Source organism: Pteronotus mesoamericanus, unplaced genomic scaffold, assembly GCF_021234165.1.
Source record: "Pteronotus mesoamericanus isolate MK-2021 breed Mesoamerican mustached bat unplaced genomic scaffold, CSHL_Meso_final contig_20, whole genome shotgun sequence".
NCBI classification, from domain to species: domain Eukaryota; kingdom Metazoa; phylum Chordata; class Mammalia; order Chiroptera; family Mormoopidae; genus Pteronotus; species Pteronotus mesoamericanus.
Window position 1 is genome coordinate 46,303,119 of NW_026555085.1, and position 21,331 is coordinate 46,324,449.

The window sequence follows — 21,331 nt, forward strand, 5'->3', positions numbered from 1 at the left end:
ATATGGAAAAAGCATTTTACAAAATCCAACACCCTTCATGATAAAAGAAACTTGCAGAAAATTAGGAAGAAAGGAAAACCTCCTCAACTTGATAAAGAACATCTAGAACAACTTGCCAGCATAAAACAATGTGGTTGGGTTGGCAGGGCTGTTCCATCAGGGGAATAGCATGTTGGCATTGTGGTGCCAGGGGCAGGAGTAGGAAAGCAGGATATGTTGATCATGGGGAGACACTGAAATGGGGAACAGAGCATTTCAAAGCACTGTTGGCAGAGATGGCAATGGTGAGTGTTCAGCCACAGTCACACTAGATTCACCACTTTGCCAGGAGCACATTTGCATGGCAGGGCTGTAGGACTGGTGTTTCCCCTGGCCTGCAGATATAGCTAGGCCTAGACATAAAGAAATGATATCAAGAAATACGTGAAATGGAAGGTCCAGTTTCCTAGGTCTATTGAACCATCCACTTTGAGGATTTGACCCAAGAATTCTGCCTGTGTAGTCAGTATTCATAAGCACCAACTTCAAGGCAATGGAGGTTACATATCCATTATGATACTGATACCAGCAGATATTGGTCTAACAGTGTTCAATGTCATGTATCTGGTACAGTGAAGTCCTTCTCCTTTTATGGTTTTTAATAAGAAGCTGTTGGATGTTTTCCCTGAGTTTTGCTGAATACATGTCTTGGTCCACCCTTTTAAAATCTCATTCTCATTGGTCCAGAGGGATGTTTCTGATTCAGGAGTCTCACTCATTTGACACCACCTTCTTACATGAGAATAAAACTTCAAACCTATCCTCCTCCTTTGGTGTGGTTTATATACTGGCTTCAAAATACTGTTGTGTGATGACTTACACCAAAGGATGCTTCATAAAAATCAATTATAATGTGTTTTGCAGCAGGGTAAACTCCTTTAATATGTCTTATTTGTAGTATTGCATCAGGGTACACAGAGAGTGTTGACATTACTACAATCTGCCAAAATAGAAGCATAAAAACTGTAGGCGGGGCAAAATTTCCTTGCAGTTATGTTACAAGAGGAAGGAATAGATGGCTTTTTCCTGGTGCCTCTAAATCCAAGAAAATAGAGTCCCAACTCTACATACTCTTTGGGAATTTTCAGTATGACTGATTTCAGGGCTTTGCATTTATTTGTGCTCCAAAAGTCACTACGAAGATTTTGTCCTTGGTATTTCTGAGTATGAGAATCAGCTGCATTAAGGTGGTGCTGGGTTGTCTGGTTGCTCTTGTTCCCAACATGGGAAGCAAATTTACTTTTTATTTGCTGTTACTTCACTTCAGGCAACCTTTAAAAATATATGTTCATTTTACTCGAGCCTCTAAAAAGACAAGTACGTAAACCAGAAACTGAACTTGCTACCAAGAGGCATATTTAAACCAGAAGGACTATGGAAACCACTGATTTAAATCTGATACTCTCTCACAAACGCACCAGATGTTTTATGTACTAAATTATCCCTTGGTGCTGAAATCTAGATCTTCTGACATCCAAATATTGCTATTGCAAGTGTTGAAATACTCCCAAGTTTAACATGTGTAAGGAAACCAAACCTTTCTCCAGATAAAACCATGTAATCTCAAGCTTTGCAAAGAGCTGTGATTTATTTCAAGGATTGTAAATATGTGGCAAAGCATTAAAAAAATGCCATCTGACATAAGGTGTTTGGGTTTTACTTAACATGTTTATTTTCAAAAGTTCAACACCATTAATCCTTGACAGGTGTGGGGTCTATGATGTGAAACAATTATATTTTGAGCCATTCATATCACTGCTTAAGAGATGACTTCATTCTTCCCAGTTACCATATGTTCTAACCATGCAAATGAGAAAGAAAAGAACATCTGGTCAACCATTGTTATCTTGCCTGTCATGCAGGGCATGTGGTATTGCATGTGCCTCTCATCAGGTTCCTTCGGGATATAAGCATGGCGGATGGTTTCATATTTTACACAGCTGGTACATTTAGGACATATCATCAATCTTAGCTCTGTGGCATCCTTATACCTTTGGGTTTCTATTGGGATTTTTGTGATAAACTCTGTTTCTGGGTTATGCAAACATCTCTCCTGGAGCTTCAATTGAGAGTAGCATATTTGTGTAACATCATCTTTGTATAGCTTGACAGTTTATGGGTAGAAATGTGCCTAAAAAGAGACAGTTCTTTGGAAATCCTGCTATGATTTCTATATCTTGGTGTTAATACTAACTTTATTTTAGCAGCCTTTGGAAAAATTTATTAAGTTTAGTATATCTTTATTTAATCCCTTATAAAATATAAGATAGCCAACAAATAATCATTCTGCTACTGTGTTAACCATTGGATGGAGGGTATAATACCCATGCATAGTATTGTGTATAGAACAAATCACCTATTTTGGGGGTGCATGTTTGAATGGTAACTTATTTTAAAAAGCATGATTTGAGAATTATAGCACAAGCTTGGTCACATTTATTCACTGTGTTACCTCCAATGGCCAGTTGGTCATATGCCTACTTGCCCAGGGCTCTGACTGTGAATCTGGGCATCCAGAGGTGATAGTTTCCTGGGATCAGTGACCCATTTCTTTGGCATTGCTAAATCCATCCTATGAAGGAGTGTTTATGCAGGTGATAAAGACTTAGCCTTGATCTAAGAAAAGCACATGGATCACCAGAACACAAGGAATATCCCTGGACTTACATAACTTTGACTTGTCTAAACTAAGGACAATTCTATTGCTCATTTTTTCTAAGCCTGTGTGTTTCTTCAATAATGCTCAAGTAGAATCGTTTTTACAAACAATTTCAAACTGGGACATTTAGTTTTGGAATCAGAAGGAAATATGGATTCATTTATATATAGCTATATCTGCATATATGTACCAAAATTTAAATTAAAAGTGAGCAACAATCCAGACCCCCAGAACATGTTTAAATAATGGCCGATATGAATACAGAATGCACCTTTGTCATATCATAAACAAAAAAAGTGATTTTCTTTTTCATTTTTTCCTGCATAATCAATTCTTTAAGAAGCTGTGAGAGCTGGACTGTATTTTCTTTAGCCTCTGAATGCCAGCCAGCACACTGGGGAAAGTTAAATAATAAATAATAATAAATACCAGGTTTATTGACTCCTGAACCCTTGAATTAATCAATTAATCATGATATTATGGCAAGATCAAAAGGATAAAAATTCTAAAACTGATGGTAAGAGGCAAATGGATAAATCTCCCAGCAGGAATAATTGCAAACCATTTTGATCAAATATAAGATGATGATCAATTATGCTCTTTAGAAACTGATAACTTAAGTTTATTTAAATGCTATAAAGTACATCCCTCCAGGATCCAAAGATTGCTTGTTGGGATGAAGCATTGTAGTCTAATCACTTTAAAGACTGAAGCCACAATTTCAGAGTGGTTAAGTACCATCTATGTTTTAAAGGATAATTTCCCTGAAAAATGCCCCCTTGCGACATACAATTTGGATATTATTCAGTAAATTGTACAACCAGGCCAATTTCTCCTGTTTGCATCGAAATTAATTTTGCTTTCCTCAGCCACCAACCCCTGGTTAGGTACTAAAGTAAGATTTTATGTGAACGTTTTGATCAATCTACAAGAAACAATGCAGAAGGCACTAAGAAAGGCGTGAGTGTCACCAGGTGGAGAAGGAAGTGCCAGGTCAGAACTTGCAATATACAGTAATAACACTGGGCCATAATAATGTGCCCAAAGTTCTCCCCTATAACTACAAGACTCCAGAATAAATGCTGCTGGAGGTTTATGCTGGTGGTTAGGATTTGTTTTTTTTTTTTTTTTTTTGTTCACTTGCTTACCCCTTAAGGAGTGTACCAGCTGTGTAGTCAGAAAGGAACCCCTCCTAAATTTTGCCAGGGGATGTGGTCTTTCCAATAGGCTGCTCAGAACACAAGCATCAACCATAGCAAGAGAGTTTCTTTTGGATAACTGAGGTGCTCGCTGCAGGAAATCTACTTTCCCTATGATTGTGGGGTTACCTGGTTATAAATAAGGACATCTGAAAAATCTTATTTTCAAGGCCTCAGGAAGTTATGTTCAGGGTTGAGATCTGGACATTGTGTTTTGGGATTTTTCCTTTTTAAGGGCCAGACTGAATTCATTCATTTATTTGGAAAACAATTGTTGAGAATCTACTATGTGCTTGACACTATAGATTCAAGCAGGAATAAGATTTAACTACTGTACTTAGGAATACACTGATCCATCTCTCAGAGTTGAGCAGTACTTTCACATCCATTATCTCCCTTGATCATTTGAGCCATTCTTTGAAGGATGTACCATATTTTAAGAAGTGGACAGTGTGTCTCTGGGAGTTGATGTGGTTTACCTGAGTTTCCTTAGTGCGTGTCAAAAGGGGGCCTTACGAGTTCTGCTTCTTGGTCTGGTGCTCTTTCTTCTACATTAAGCTATGTTGCCTCTCTGAATCTTGGCTTCTCCTTCCATGAATTAAGGCAGAGAGACTGTTTTGTCAAGTTCTCCTCTTTCTCTCTCCAAACATTCTATGCTTTATGAATTAGAATTGGTCACTTTCAGTGATTTATCAATTCCACTCGAACACCTGGGGACTTTGATAACCCATGGGGCACAATGCCTTCCCAATTCAGGTGGTAATGTTATCCCCGAGAGCTTCTTGGTGTTAATCTTTCATGAGCTGCCAGAATAGCTCTTAAAGGTGGGTCCCTTCCTCCCCTCCTTCTATAATCTGTTCATCATGTTTGCTGGAGATCTCCTAGCCCTTCTTTTCCTGAGCCATCAGTATAACAGCTTATGAGTCCCTCATAAACCATCCCAAGGTGCTTAATGAACAGCAATCTCCTGGGATTGACACCATCTAACCTCTTGTTATAAGTTTAACTGTGTTCCTTCAAGACTTTATAAGTTGAAGTCTTAATACCAAATACCTCAGAAATGTGACTTTATTAGGAAATAGGGTCAGTGTATTTATAGTGAGTTAAGTTACGATGAGGCCATACTGGAGTAGGATGGGTTGCATCATACCCAATATGATGGTATCCTTACAAAAGGGGAAAATTTGCATGCATATATACACCCAGGGAGAATGCCATGTGAAGATGAAGGCAGAGATCAGGGTAAGGCAGCAGAAGCCAATGAATGCCAAAGGTTACCAGCAGACTTGAGTCACTAGGAGAAAGGTATGGAATAAATTCTCCCTTATAGCCTCAGAATGAAGCAACCCTACTTACAATTTGATTTCAGATGCTTTGTCTCCAGACCTGTGAAACAACAAATTTCTGGGGTTTAAGACACCTGCTCTAGTCATACCTTATTATGGCAGACCTATAGAAGTAATATACGCCTTCTATAATAGAGCTGGCTTGGAAGGAAAGGCACTTTCCTTGGCTCAAGATGATGTCTCCCTTAATTTTCACCATGAATAAAAAAATGTCCTCTTATACCTTTCTACATGGGGTTATCAGTCTTCCTCACATGAGCAAATAGATCCACCAGTTGCCCCAAATCTTATGCACATGACCTGGAGATTTGGACACCACTTCTCTCATATGTTTTCCTAAGGCTCTGCACATACTGTTCACTAAGGCCTTTCTGGTATATTTTTCAATTCCACAGGCCTTTAGCTACTTGAATTTCTAATGGTAATCGTGTAATTCTCAGTGTGCTTTTCCTTATAGGAGAAAAAAGAAGGCATGCTTTTATTTGTAAAATCTGTTACTATTTGAGATCCTTCTTTCCATCCTACTAAAAAATACAAAGGGGTGTCCTTTATCTCCCTCCCAATCTGAGCCTAGTGCTCTTTTCTTCCATGCCTGATTAATCTATTCATTCATTCATCTTTTTATATATTAAACATTTATCAAAGACCAACCACATGTTGTTAATAAAAAGGAGTAAGCTGTTTACATGTTCCTGCAGAGTTCAAGTCTAGAAGGAGACATATTCAAAGCCTAGAGCAGGGGAGAGTAAGGTATGGAGGGAATTGTTCTGTAACAAGTTCGTGATACAGTGTTTATCCTATGAAACCAGAGGCAAAAGTGTTTAAATGTTCTTGGGAGAAAAGTTTTGGAAGTCTTTACAGAGGAAATGACTTTTGAAAAATGAAAAAGAATTGATGGCAATTAGGGTAAGGTCAGGATAGGGGCACAGGATGGGGAAGGGTTCCTAGGAAGGTGTGACAAGTGGAAGGCTCCATGGCTTGAAAAAACCTGGCTAGATTTTATATAGAAGTGCACACATGCAAGTACACACACACACAGGTTTGGCAGGTGATAGAGCTCAAAATGAAATTGTGGATCAGTAGTGGGTCGTTTTCCATACTTTGAGCAGAGGCTGCAGTAATGGAAAGCCACTGAAAGTATTTACATCCTGAAGCAATATGGTCAGGTTTGTTTTTCAAAATGATCACTCTGGTCACAGAGTGACACACAATTTAGAGAGGGCAGAGGCTGGAGGCTAAAGACCAGTAGAGGCTGGATTTCTTGAATAAAATATTAAAACATGGTTCAACAAGTACTAATGTGATTGTGGACACAACAGGGCAGGGTATTTAAAGTTGGGTTATTTGGAAACATCTATGGAAGCTGTACCTAGAGGCTAGGTCAGAAAGGGAGGATGTGAGCGTAAACCAGGACAGTTTCAATGGAATGAAGAGAAAGAGAGGCATTATGAGTTTAAAAAGGACATAATAGATAACACTTAATAAGAGAATAAAGAAGAAATAGGAATTAAATGTTGTAAGATATTTTATTAGTCCATAAAGATAATGGAGATACAAAGATAAGGATGAGGAGGAGTGACTTTGCTGACAATGTGAATTTGATGTACTCATACAGAATATCCAGGGAGACGGACCTATAGGCAGGTGAAAATATTGGATGGCAGCTCAGAAAGGATATTTAGAAATAATTATAACACTAACAACAAAATAATATCGGTAATTTATTGAACTCCTATAACATGCCTGACACTGTTGCTCAGTTCTTTGTGTATCTATTTCATTTAGTTCATTCACAATGCTGTGAAGTATTATCTTCCTTTTATAGATACAAAAACTCATGGTCACACAACTAGTAGGTAGCAGAATTGGGGGTCCAACTCAAGTCTGCCTGACTTCAAAGCCTGTGTTCTCAACTCCTTCCTTCTACTGCCACCACTTTATGCATGCATGTGAAACTGCACGCATGTCATTTAGATGAGGTCATGCCTTCCCTGTCTATGGAAGGAAATTCATAAATGTCTGCTAAATAGCCAAAGAAGGCTGTGGATGCCACCTCGCTTAGCTCGCAGGAAGGAAACGGTTACACAGTTGATTGAAGGACACCAACAAACCATAGGCACCACTAGTGAGAACACACCATCATTTGCTACTACATGGAGCAGACCTAACTAAGCCTTCTTTTTATTGGGGAGGCATATTTCCTTGACTCTCATATCTCATAGAAACTCCACTGAAGATGGGTCATAGAGTTAAGCACACAACACCATGGTTGTTGAGAAGACTCTACTTATTTGGGATGCAGTAGACCAAAAAAAAAAAAAAAAAAATGTGGCACTAATTTTTGCCTCTTTTAATCTCCCATCCCTTTGTTCAGTATGGATAGAGCTGGTAATTCAAATGATGGTAAATTCTCCCACTGATTGTTCAAGGGAATAGTGAAAGGCAAATTAGTCTCCAACTGTCATCATCTGAATAGGCATGTTTAGAGGCATATTGTAGCAACTCTCAGTTGGGATTCAAACCTTCTAATAATCCTTTCCCTGACTTCTAAAGTCAGAAATGGAGCTAGGAAGTTGCTTTATCAGAAAAAAGGGCCCTTTTTCCTTACAACTTTATTTACTCCACTTGCTAGTGTACAGAAGCATCTTGTTTTGATTTGATTGCTTTATGTAAGGATCGAGCAACTCAAAGTGAGGCTCAGGGCTTCAGCATCACCATTATCTGGAAGCTTGTTAGAAATGTAGTATCTCAGGCTCTGTCTCAGACCTGCTGAATCAGAAAAACCTGCTTTAAGATAATGCCCAGGGAGTTAGTGTGCACATTAACATTTGACAAGCACTGGTTTAGAGGATTCAAGTTGGGGAATATGAGAAATTAATATATTCTGGCAATCAGGAGTGACCAACATGAGCTCATTAACTTTTGTTTCATCACCTAATTTTTTAGGCATTTAACACATTAATATACATTCTCACTTTCTTACCTTTTAAGACAAGATAATCACAATCAGGACTTTAAAAAACCCTCTATGCCGGTAAATAACAAGAAATTAGGTTTGCATTTTGAGGATGTGAATATTAAAATTTATTGTTTCCCATGCAAATGTATATATCTAAAATTCTATTGAGGTTACCAGGTGGTTTCTTAAAAGCAACAGGCAGACTGTTTTTGAGAAAAGAACATGTTCCATTGTTAAGCACCTGAAGTCAATGTAATGATTGAAAACAAATAAGGACAGTCTTCTTGGCTCTAAATACAATTCCAGGATTTGAGATATGGATCATCAACAGGTAGGAAGCCCAAATCAACCAATCAAAATATGAGGGAATAAGCAAGAAAAATAAGTGGGCACCAGACTGATTGCTGCTATAGTATAAAGGAGGCAGGTGGGTGAATGCTCCTGGAAGCAAAACATCAGACACTGAGTGAATTGACAAGAAAAGTAGGTTCTCTGAGAATGTCCCTGGAAGAAACAAAGGCTGAGGTTCTGTATGATATTTCTGCCTAGAAGACAAAGAAGCAAGACCACTAAAATAGAAAGAAAACTGGAAGCAGGAATTAAAATCTTAAAGCAGTGCTTTTCACATTGTTCAAGATTTACATAGCAAGAAGACTGAAGGAATTTAAAGTTTTGATCTGACACTTGGACTTGCAGGGACTGTCAGTCTTCAGAACACGTGGCTGTGATTCTGCCAGGAGAAAGTCCTCACTTTTTAAAGTCATTTGTCTCATACGGAGTTGTGCCAATCTTAAGTACATTCACATAAATGTAAATATCATCATGGAAATATCATTGAGATGGAAATGCCCTTCTGATTTTTGTGTTGTAATTAATCTGTTGTTCAGAATGTGACTTGAAGAATAGAAAAACTTTCAAGGTTGGGGATCAACTTCTGGCCAAGAGGAAGGTATAGGTAGGTACACTTTACCTCTTTGCACAACCAAAAGAAGGACAACTACAAATTTAAAAACAAAAGATAACCAGAACTGCCAGAAAATTAAACTGTATGGAAGTCCAACAACCAAGGAATTAAAGAAGAAACATTGACCCAGACCAGTAGGAGGCGTGGAGACAGGCAGGCAGGGCGGAGAGGACCGCTGGTGAGGCTGCTGCTGGTGGACTGGATGGTCCCACATTTGCACGCAGATAAACTGGGAGGAACATCTCTGGAGTAAGACTGCACAATCCAGGGTTCCAGTGCAGGAAAAGAAAGCCACAAAACCTCTGGCTATAAAAACGCCTCGGGGATGCAGCAGCAGGAGAAACTCCCAACCTCACAGGAGAGTTTATTGGAGAGACCCATGGGGTCCTAGAATATACACAGCCATCACCCCGACCCTGGGAATCAGCACTAGAAGGGCCCAATTTGCTTGTGGGTAGTGGGGGAAGTGACTGAAAGCTGGCTGAGAGCTGAGCAAGCGGCATTGTTCCCTCTCGGATCCTTCCTCCACACACAGCATCACATTGCAGTGACCTGGGTTGCCCTGCCCTGGCAAATACCTAAGGCTCTGCCCCTCCCAACGTAACAGGTGTGTTGAGACAAAGAACTATGGCCCAAATGAAAGAACAGATCAAAGCTCCAAAAATAGAACTAATTGACAAACAGATAGCCCACCTATCAGATGCACAGTGCAAAACACTGGTAATCAGGATGCTCACAGAAATGGTGGAGTATGGTCACAAAATGGAGGAAAAAATGAAGGCTATGTAAAGTGAAATGAAATAAAGAAACATATACAGGGAACTAACAGTAAGGGAAGGAAACCGGGATTCAAATCAATGATTTGAAGCAGAAGGAAGAGATAAACATTCAACTAGAACAGAATGAAGAAATAAGATTTCAAAAAAAACGAGGAAAGGCTTAGGAACCTCTGGGACAACTTTAAATGTTCCAACATCCAAATCTTAGGGATGCCAGAAGGAGAAGAGGAAGAGCAAGAAACTGAAAACTTAGTTGAAAAAGTAATGAAGGAGAATTTCCCCAATCTGGCCAAGAAAATAGACTTCCAGGAGATCCAGAAGCTCAGAGTCCCAAAGAAGCTGGACCCAAGGAAGCACACACCAAGGCACATTATAATTACATTAACCAAGTTAAAGTTAAGGAGAGAATCTTAAAAGCAGCAAGAGAAAAGGAGACAGTTACCTACAAAGGAGTTTCCATAAGATTATTCCCTGATTTCTCAAAAGAAAACTTCCAGGCAAGAAAGGGCTGACAAGAAGTATTCAAAGTCATGGAAGGCAAGGGCCTACAACCAAAATTACTTACCAGAAAAGCTATCACTTAGAATGGAAGGGCAGCTAAAGTGCTTCCCAGACAAGGTCAAGTTAAAGGAGTTCATCATCACCAAGCCTTTATTATATGAAATGTTAAGGGGACTTATCTAAGAAAAAGAAGAAGATCAAAAACTATGAACAGTAAAATGATAACGAACTCACAACTATCAACAACTGCACCTATAAAAAACAAAAACAAAAGCAAACTAAGCAAACAACTAGAACAGGAACAGAATCAGAGAAATGGATATCACATGGAGGATTATCAGAAAGGTGGTGGGGGGGGGAGGTACAGGGAATAAGAAGCATAAATGGTAGGATCAAAATAGACAGGGGGAGGTTAAGAATAGTATAGGAAATGGAGAAGCCAAAGAACTTATATGTACGACCCATGGTCACGGACTAACGGGGGTGTGGGGGGAATGCTGTGGGGAGGGGTGGTGCAGGGCGGAATAAAGGGCAGAAAAAAATGGGACAACTGTAATAGCTTATCAATAAAATTTATATAAAAATAAAAAAAAAAAAAGGTTGGGGATCAAAAATAATTTTTATAATTAACTCACTTTGGGAAAGAGAGCTTGATAAGAGGCCTAATGAAAATTTAGATTTACATAGTTCAAAAGCTAAAATTCTAAATTTGTGACTTATAACTTTGATGTGCAATTATTACCTTCTTTTCTGGACCTGCCATTCGAACACCTAATATTTCATAAGAAATGTAGTCATGGAAGCAGTAGAAACTACAGCACTGACAGGTTGCTTTGATTAAATAGGTGTTTTCATTTTAATTCAATAAGTAAATTAAGGTAGGATTTCTTGCTGTGAGTAATGTTTAGCTCAGTACAATAATGGGTATAATATGTTATGTGTGAGACATTGGTTTTTTTTTTTAAGAAAGCATATTTCTTTCTAAAGCCCTATTAAAAATATATTTTCCTAAAATAGAAATACCATATGTCCCAGAAATCCCACTCTTATGTATTTATCTAAAGAAATCAAAAGCACTAACTTGAAAATATATATGCACTGTTATATTCACCAAAACATGATTTACAATAAACAAGATATGAAAGTAAACTAGGTGTCTGTTGGTAGGTGAATAGATAAAGATGTGGTACATATATAAAAAGAAATATTATTCAGCCATAAAAAGAATGAAATTTTTCCATTTGCAACAACATGGGTGGACCTAGAGGGTCTTATGCTAAGTGAAATAAGTGAAACAGAGAAAACTAATACCATGTGATTTTACTTATATGTGGAATGTAAAACATAAAACAAACAAAATGAAGTAGAAACAAACTCATAGATACAGAGAACAAACTGGTGGTTGTCAGGTGGAAGGGGGGTTAGGGAATGGGTGCAAAAGTAAAGGTGATTAAGCAGCACAAAATGCCAGTTATAAAAAAGCCACAGAATGTAACATACAGCATAGGGAATATAGTCAATAATATAATAACTATGTATACTGACAGATGGTTAGTTACTAGCTTTATTGGGATGATCATTTCATAAAGTATATAAATGCGTCATTACTATGTTGTACATCTGAAACTAACATACTATTATATGTCAACTATAATGTAAAAATATATTTTAAAAAGTTCTATTCACCAAAATTAAAAAAAAATCTATTTTCTTTTCCTGACATTCATACTCATTTCATGACTAAAATAGAATTCTATAACTAGATAATTATAACATCTTACAAACAACTTTGAATTATAACTATGAATACTATTTTTTACTTCCACAGATGATTAATCTTGCCCTGAATCATAGTGAAAAACTCTGAAATCTAAGGTTTTAAATTATAATATTCACATGTTCTGGGTACCCACAAGCCAAAAAATTTAATAAAAATTGCTATAAGCTCATGATGTCAGTGGAATGCTTTATAGAAATCGATTCAAAATCACTTTGGAGGCCTATACCTTCACCTCTGTGACAGAGAATTGCAGTGGAAGATAAGGTCACATCCAAGATTACAAAACAGATGATGAGGAAACAACGTACCACGGATGAGAACCACCTGGCACAATAAATAGGAAAATCAATTCCCCTAACCTTCAGATAATAGAAAAGATAAAATAAGTACATTTAATATAACTTAAAATGTAAGAGAAAGCATTAAAATAATAAAAAGTAAGATGGAAAAGATCAGACATATTTGCAAATAAATCAAAACTAGGAACAACTACTATTGTATGTAGGGGAGTTTGGTTATTGACATTAGCAGCATTACACATAAGAAATTGTTAATTCTTTAAAAATGGTGCTAGGACAACTGAATACATGACAAAATTATATCTCTATCTCACTATCTCATAACACACACACACACACACACACACACTCACACACACACACCCACTCACACACACAATGACTACTATAGTCACTGAAATAAAAAACCCAGTGGGTGAGTTGTGAAGGGAATGCTTAGTTCAGTTCAATATGTGAAGTGTGCACTAGAACAGGTGTGTTGGTTAGTGAATCCTGAAGTGGAAACTTCTGTCTTCTGCCCTTTTCATGTTCCTCATATGGTATGAGTACAACAGGGGTGTAAGAGTTATTCAAATAGAATATGCTATTGATGTTTTTAAATTTGGTTCTATAGCCCTTGGGACCCAGAGGTCAAAAGAGGTATGCTAGCTGAGAAGAAGGGTACCTACCCACTCGCAGAGACCGGCAGCACTGAAAATTTTACGGGGATTTATGCTCATGTAGGTTGTATCATGACTGGAATCACTATGAAGATGCTAGGAATTTAATTGATAAAGATATAGTAATACCCTGGCTGGCATGGCTCAGTGGATTGAGTGCTGGCCTGCGAACCAAAGGGTCACGAGTTTGATTCCCTGGGTTGTGGGCAGGTCTCCAGTTGGGGGCATGCAAAAGGCAACCACACATCGATGTTTCTCTCCCTCTCTTTCTCTCCCCCATCCACTCTCTCTAAAAATAAGTAAATAAAATCTTTTAACAAAGATATAGTGAAACCCAAGACTATTGATTTGCCTACAATGAGACAATATTATTGAGAGTTTGACTTGTGCTGTGTCCAATCCAGCTCTGCAATTTAGAGAAGAGATTGAAACTCCAAGTGCTGCATCTTATCACATTCGATTTCTGTTGTTTGGAGTTTTTGGAAAAAGTACCCCAGCTGTTTCATATGCGGACTTGAGGGATTTTTGTGCAATGCAATGTTTAAGCCATTGGCTTTTCCTAAGAAGGTATGCAGAATTCCCTTCAAAACGTTTACTGTAAGTCTCTAGCACTGAATAAAGCACCAAGTCTTTACTTGTTGGATGTAAATAACATAGAGTTAGCTACAGTAACTAGGCAAGAAATTTCAAATGGAAAATATAAAAGAGAAACTTTAAAATGTTGATAATAAAATATAAAGGTTCAATGTAGACCTAATAAGAGTTTCAGAAAAAGAAGAGGGAGAATAGTAAAGAGGTAATACATAAAGATATAATGGTTGAGAAATTTCCAAAATTGATATAAGAACCTGAATAATGAGTTAGAAACACAATGAATACGAGACAGAATAAACAAAAATAAATCCACAAAGAAACACATTATAATGAAAGTTAACTATAACAAGGCAAACATGGATTGTATAAGCAACCGGAGAGAAAAGTCAGCTTACAAAAGGAATGACCATTAAACAGACAGCTGAATTTTTAATATTAATAACTGAAATCTGAAGTCAGTAAAATGACATATTCAAAAGGTTGAAAGAAAATAAATAATTGTTATCTAGAATTACCAGGTTAAATTATCATTCAAGAGTGAGGACATAATTAAGATATTAAAAACACACAGTTTAAGAAAAACATGTAGAAGAGCTTCATAACTTTGGTATAGGAATGATTTTTTGGAGTGAGACACAAAAAATACAAGCCCCTAAAGAAAAAAAAGGTTAACATTGACCACATTAAAATTTAAAACAAAATTTAAAAGACAACCCACTATCTAGAAGAGGATATTTGTAATGCACATAAAGATTTGGACTCAAAGTTTATTAAGAACTCTTATAACTCAATAAGAAAAAGACAGAAAATAACTGTGAAACTTGAAGAAAAGACCTAACATGTAATTCACGGAGGGTAAAACCTGACTGACCAATACACATAGTAACATCCAACTTCTTTAATTATCTGAGAAATTTAAATGAAAACAACAGTGATAGTAGTAAGTTATTAGTAAGTTAAGCAACAATTAAGAATTCGAGTAATTCCAAGAGTTCACGATGTTGTGGGAACATTGCTAGTGGGACCATAAATAGAATAGCTACTTTAAAGAACTATTTGGTAATATCAAGGAAAATTGAAAATGCACAAACTCTATGACCCTGTGGCTCCACTTCGAGGTCTGCAGTAGGGCTATGGCACTGCAGAGATGCTGGGGCTGGGCGAGGCACAGCCTCTCATATCCTCCAGCATCTCTCACGAGTGTGCACAGAGAGATCTGAAAATCTGGAGGAAAAGTAGAGATTTGGGGCTCAGACACTTCAGAAATTGTCCTTCTGGTTCCGCTCCAGTTTCGAGAAATTGAAACTGAAAATTGTAGAAACATTTTGATATTATGTAAAAAAATATAATCAATGACTCCTCTCAAAAGTCATAATAAATGGGGGGAAAAGGTTTCTTGCCCTACATGAAAAGATTGAAGAATAAATATACCGTGATATATTTTTGTAAAAATGGAACGGTCTGAATAAAACAAAATGCAGTTTCTCTTTGTTTTTACAAGATGGTTGCATTCCTGGAAAATTAAAAAAAATATTATTGAATACTTAAAAGGTGCTTAAAAGAGAACAAAACACATCTTTTGTGGCTTATATATAAAACTGTGCTAGCATCAAGGCTCAGATAATTATAAACAGGTTTTTTAGCTCTTAAATGTCTGGCACAGCATTTGACATTTGAAAGGCATGTGGGAAGCAGGACAATTCTTTGTGGGTAGAACTGATCCTGGGTGAGGATGCGTGGCCTCCCTGACCTTTACCCACAAAATGCCAGTTATGCCCTAGTCACTGAGACAAGAAGCCCCCTAGGGGCCGAGAACCACCGCTCAATCTAGACTTGCTCAACGATTCTTTTTTCTTGGAAGCTCTTTATTATTGATTTCTCCGTGCCTCCACAGTGCACGTGACCAAAATAACATTTATCCCATTGTGGAGCAATGGGCTTTTTATGTATCTGTTCTCTCTTCCAAACCACAGCTTCCCAGAGGACTGAGACCATGGGTTATTTTATATACCCAGAGCCTAGACGTGCTCAGTAAATGTTTGTTATATGAAAAATAATTTAATCAAATCTAGTTGTTTAGGTTTGAGCTTCTAGCATGTCACTGGACTGCGTGGTGCTTTTTCTTTTTCCCTTCCCAGTAAAAGCTTTTTTTATCTGTAAAAGGCCAAAAAAAAAAAAAAAAAAAAAAAAAGAAAGAAAAGAAAAAAAAAGAAAAAGAGAAAGAATCCTTTAGCAGAAGTTACCTTCAGTTTTTTAAAAAAGTCTATTGTATATTACTGGCATTTCATATTAGTTCCTATTAACTGAATGTCTTCATCTACAGACAAATTAGGGTAAAAAAATGTCAGAGCTCTTGTTAAGGAAATATGTAAATACATCCAGCCAACATTTAAGAAATGCTAGATTTTACATGCATGCCTCTGTAGAGCAGGCATGCGTATTTCCCACCCCCCTCTTCTTTTGGCTATATCTTTGTCAAGCAACTCTCATTTGGCCGGTTCTGGTCCAACATTCATCATAAAGATATACCCTGCAGATCTAGATGAGATTCACATTCTAAGGTACATGGATTGATGGAATGGTCTTACTAACCGAAATAAAATCTTTCACAATCTTTAAATCATAAGTGGCTTTAATTGAACCCAAGAAGAAATCAAGGGGGTTCATGAACAGATTTATAAATTTTCTTCTTTCTGCATTTTAATTATACTGGCATTTTAATTGCATTGTAATTACACGTATTTGTATAAATTAAAAAATAATTAGGGATCCGTAGCACTATGGGAAACTAATTTATGCATATAGACCTTTAAAGATGTTCACATGGAGAATGATTTCAGAGTTCTCACCATGTTAGACACTTTAAAATTGTTCTTGTTGAAAAGGCCTATAGCTATCTAGATTGATGTACCTTCCCTGTTCATTCTGTGATTGAAAAAGCGAGGCTGAGCTGGAGCTGAAATGGAAGGCAGTGCTTGGTACTCAGGGACTCCCAGCATGCAAAGTCCTTTAAATGTTAAGGAAATACATATATGATTTTATGAAAGAACTATCTCTATATATTGTTTTCTGGTAGGAGTCATACACTGTATGTATTACATAAATCATATATCTGATTTTCCAAAACTGATATAAAAACATTGTATATATAATAATTATATATATACTTATTTTATGTAGCTTAATCCTGAGAAGTCTCTGTGCTCTGATTGTATGTGGATGGTAAAGACAGAATGAGTTACTAAATCAGGGCAACAGAACCAATGAATTTTTAACAGTATTTCTGGTGCAGGTTATCATGGCAAAGCATGTGGGTGATTAGGGGTTATCCATCCAACAAGCATTTATTGAACGCCTACTGAGTGTCTGGCACTACTGAGGTATGGCCTCAGTCTGTTTCATAGGTCATTTACCCCAAAGCAATTTAAATTACCCAGCCTTCATTTCTGTCTTCTCACTGAATGTCTTAGCTTTCACTGGAAATCTGAGCATTTCATAATCTTGTCAAATTGTATATTGGGCTCCCCTGTATCCTGGTTCTCTGCTACTTCTGAATATGCCCCCTCCCTGAATCTACCCAACACCCCAGAGTTCTTAGTGGCAGGATTATGGCTTTAAAATTGCATTTTTATCTTTTTGGAAAGGAAAAAGCTAAGAAAGTTAGTAACTGAAATTGTATTACTCCCTTGCCTTAAGATTATGGTACCAAATGCTTTTGTAAGCAAGGAGATGGAGTCTAAGTAAGCTTCCTCTTCTCTCTGATCTCAGGGCCTGTACTTGAGCTATTCTCTCTGCCTGCCCTTCTGGATGATCCTCCTCCTACACACAGAGCATTCATTGTGCCTTCCTAAGAAAACTACCTCAGCTCCCCCCTCTGTCTTTTGTTCTTACAGATTCTGCATCCTTCTCTTTTGTAACACTTATGTTAGAGTTATATTCTGTCAGTTCCAGGAGGTCAGGGATGATGCTTTATTTATTTATTTTTACCCACTGTGGACCTTTGTCTCTGATAGATATAACCTGAGTCTGGTATTCGAATGGCAATTATTTTCAGAGTGCGTGTGTGTGTGCGTGTGTGTGTAGGGGTTAGTGAACTACAAGTCCCTCTTAGAATTGTTTAGATCTGTTATTGCATGAAAACACATAATCAGTATTTTCAGGGCATTGGTAGGCTCTGCTCCGGCCTGTGGCTGAGCTCCTGGGCCTTGTTATTTTATCGGCCTGCTCTTTGCAAAAGGAAAATTAAGCCTTAAAACATGTTCCAGGCCTTAGAAACATGCCCCTCTCTAAAGGACATATCTTTTTAAAGGGGAGAAAAATGGAGAGGAGTTACCTCCTTTGGACATTATCCTCAGGTGTGTCCTGGAAAGAAGAAAATTCCAAAAGTAATACTTCCCATTCACGCCAGGTAAATCTTATTACATGAGTCTTCTGTTCAATGCAGACAGTCAGAGTAGAATAGCCCTAGGCTGCTGCCACCTTGGACTGAACACTTTTCATGTCTAGATACTGCTCCTGGACTCCAGAATGACGTGTTTCCTTTTGGTCTAGCCAGATACATGAGTTGGGGTAATACTAACTGCTATTACAAATAGATTTCACAATGTATACTATCTCAAACACAGTAAAAGTTTATTTCTTGCTAAGGTGGTAGTCCAAAGCAGTGGTTCCTTGCTGGTGAATGTTTCCTTTATGAAATGATTGTAGCCCAGGTTTCTTCCATCCTGCGGCTCTTCAACCCATAGGAGTTGACATTTTGGCACATGGCCAGTGGAATGGGAAAGTGAACAAAAGTACGGTTCTTCTTAAAAGCTTTGCTCTGAAACATATCATCTCTGTTCATGTAACTGAGCAAACTAGGGCTCGTGTACTTGGCACCCTGATGCATGACCCAAAAATTAGTGTTAAGGGAAACAGATATTTATTTACAGGATTCCAACCCGGTTGTGGGGGGGTGGGGGCTGACAGCATCCTGCCTGGTGCTCTGTTCTCCCATGAGACCCAGCACTTCCCTTGTTCCCCTTCAGGCTATAAGCTAAAAGCATGCCCCAAAGTTCCCCATATCCTTATATGTTCTTAAGCCTGCTGCGCAAACAGTTCTCCATCCTCTCTGGAAGGCACACTCTTGGGTTTCAGAATCATCATTCTCTCGCAGCAGCTCTCTCCTTCAGGATCAGGGACACGTTGTCCTCAACGTCCATGAAGTAGCCTAAGAAAACATGGGCTATGCTGTATAGGATCATGGTGAAGTCCAGGAAGTCATGCGTCCCTAGAGAGTGGCCTCTCCAGACGTCCTTCAGAGAAGCAGAAGTCAGCATTCCCTTTTCACAGTTCAGCATTCCGGGAGTCTCCCACGAATCCGTGCTTGGTCAGGCAGGTCCCCACAACTCCCAGGTCCATCAGCCTTGCCAGCGTCTTCTTCGGACAGGTTTCCCAGCAGGTCTCCTCTTTCTTACTTCACCTCCTTCTTCATGGCTGCCTGCTCAGAGAAGCAGATGTAGCTCTTCCTTCACTATAGGCAGCATGGCTGAATCTCCCTTCGTAGCTCCTTCCTCAAGGCTGCCACTCACTACTGACCTCATGGTTGACAGGGCGGCCCTTCTGTACCCTTTCAAACTGCATGGCTGCTATCTCATGGCTGCCCACCCTTATTTTAAATACTGACCCAGAGCTTCCTATGTGATCTCCTATCTGGCTTCTCCAACAATATGCTACTTTTGTCAGTTCCCCCGTATCTTTTTACCTTATTTCAGCTGCCATCTTTAGTCAGGACAAGACTCCCCCATGACATGGGAGCCTCTGCCTCTCTGCACCGCCACCATGTCACAAGTCACTGTACATTCTGAAAGTCATGCTTTTTGCCTGGGGCTGTAGCACAGCTGTTAATTTGCCATTTGTTATGCAAAGTATCTTAACTACCATATCATCCCCTTCCTCCATCCCCCAACCATGGGCTGTGAGAAATATTCTTGGCGGCCCCTGCCCTTTCCACCCCGTGACATTCACATTATAATGTCTCTAGATGCTAGAGGACTGGGAAAGTATCCTTGGTTGGGCAGTCACTCTCAAGAGACAACTCAAAGCTCTGTACCATAGAAGGACATCCTAAATTTGGGGTACAGTTAGCTGCCAGGGTTGCTCTGCTGCGTTTCTAGGGCAACACCATTTGTCGTCCAATGGCCCAGATGCCCGTCTTGCACCAAATGGCTGTCTACTGCTCAGTGCCACTCAGCTGTCTCATTGCTGTTGAACCACTGAAGCAACTTCTGCTTCTGAAGGGAATCAAGGTTTGGCCACCCCAAAACTGTGCCTTTTGGGATACTCATTTTAAACTGGTTATTAAGAAACAAAAGTCTCCAAAAGAACCTTTGACTCTCTCCCTCTCATACCTAAGAGATTCCGATAAACAGGCTTGCTCCAGGAAGGGAATCTTACACATTCACCGCAGCCGGAGGTGAGAAGACTCCAGGCAGGGCCCTGGTGACCGGATCCGCCCCCCTGCATCCCGTTTTGGGTTGCCTGACACGTGTGTTCCTCTCCTCCTCAGCTGCCTGTAAATTGCCTGTTTCCTTGGAAATCTCAGACCCTTGTGCCCTTCCTCCTTTGTGTATAACGGCACATAAACTCAACTGCTCAATGTGTTTTGGGTCTCATCCCTTATGACGTCCCTGACATGTACACCTGTAATAAACTTTGCACATTTTCTCCTGTCAATCTGTCTCTGTTAATTTGATTATTAGTTGGCTAGAAGAACTTGGTGGAGGGAAAGTTTTGTTCATTTTGTTTTTTTAGTTCCCACACTTTCCATCAGATAATTGGTTAAGTGTCCTAACTTTGTCCCCACCTGCCTCGGCAGAGATGGGGAAGAAAGTCAGCCTCTTTCAAAGGTACTTACCAGCAAGACCTGGTGCAGTTCTCACCTTTATACACAGGCACTGCTCATCCTCCCCTTCACACAGGAGCTTAGCACAGTCCATCCCCTTTGTCGTCCTATGGTGTGGATGGTGGGGTGGGACACTTTCCAATGAATTTCACCTAAGCTCACAGTGGCTCCTTTAAAACAATTGCCTTGGCAGAAGGACTCTGCCTGTCTCCTCCAATTGCAGCTCACAGCCATGGGCCTCGTAGTCCTGGAGTTTTCTGAAGCAGACGTCCTCAGTCCTAAGCACACGTGAAAACGGTGCTGGGACCCTGGTCCTGATTTCCGCATCCCTTTTCCCCTTAAGCATCCTCTTTCACAACTGGGGAGCTAACAACCTGTGGCCTGTCTTGGAGTTAGAAAGATTAATTTAACTGCACTGTAGAGTCTTCTTGAGAAAGGGGAAGGGTTATGTACTGCAGGAAAGAAAATATTTCCTAAGAATTTTACTGAGCAAGTTCTATGTCCTACGTGGCATAAAAAGGGGCTATGAGAAAAAGGAAGGACCCTAAGTCTCTGCTTATGAAGAGCTTACAAATTAGTAAGAACTGCTAATCACCCAGGAAACAACAACAAAAAATAGTGTAGTAAATAACAAAGGTGTAGTAATTTCAGGCCATCACCTCTATTTAAG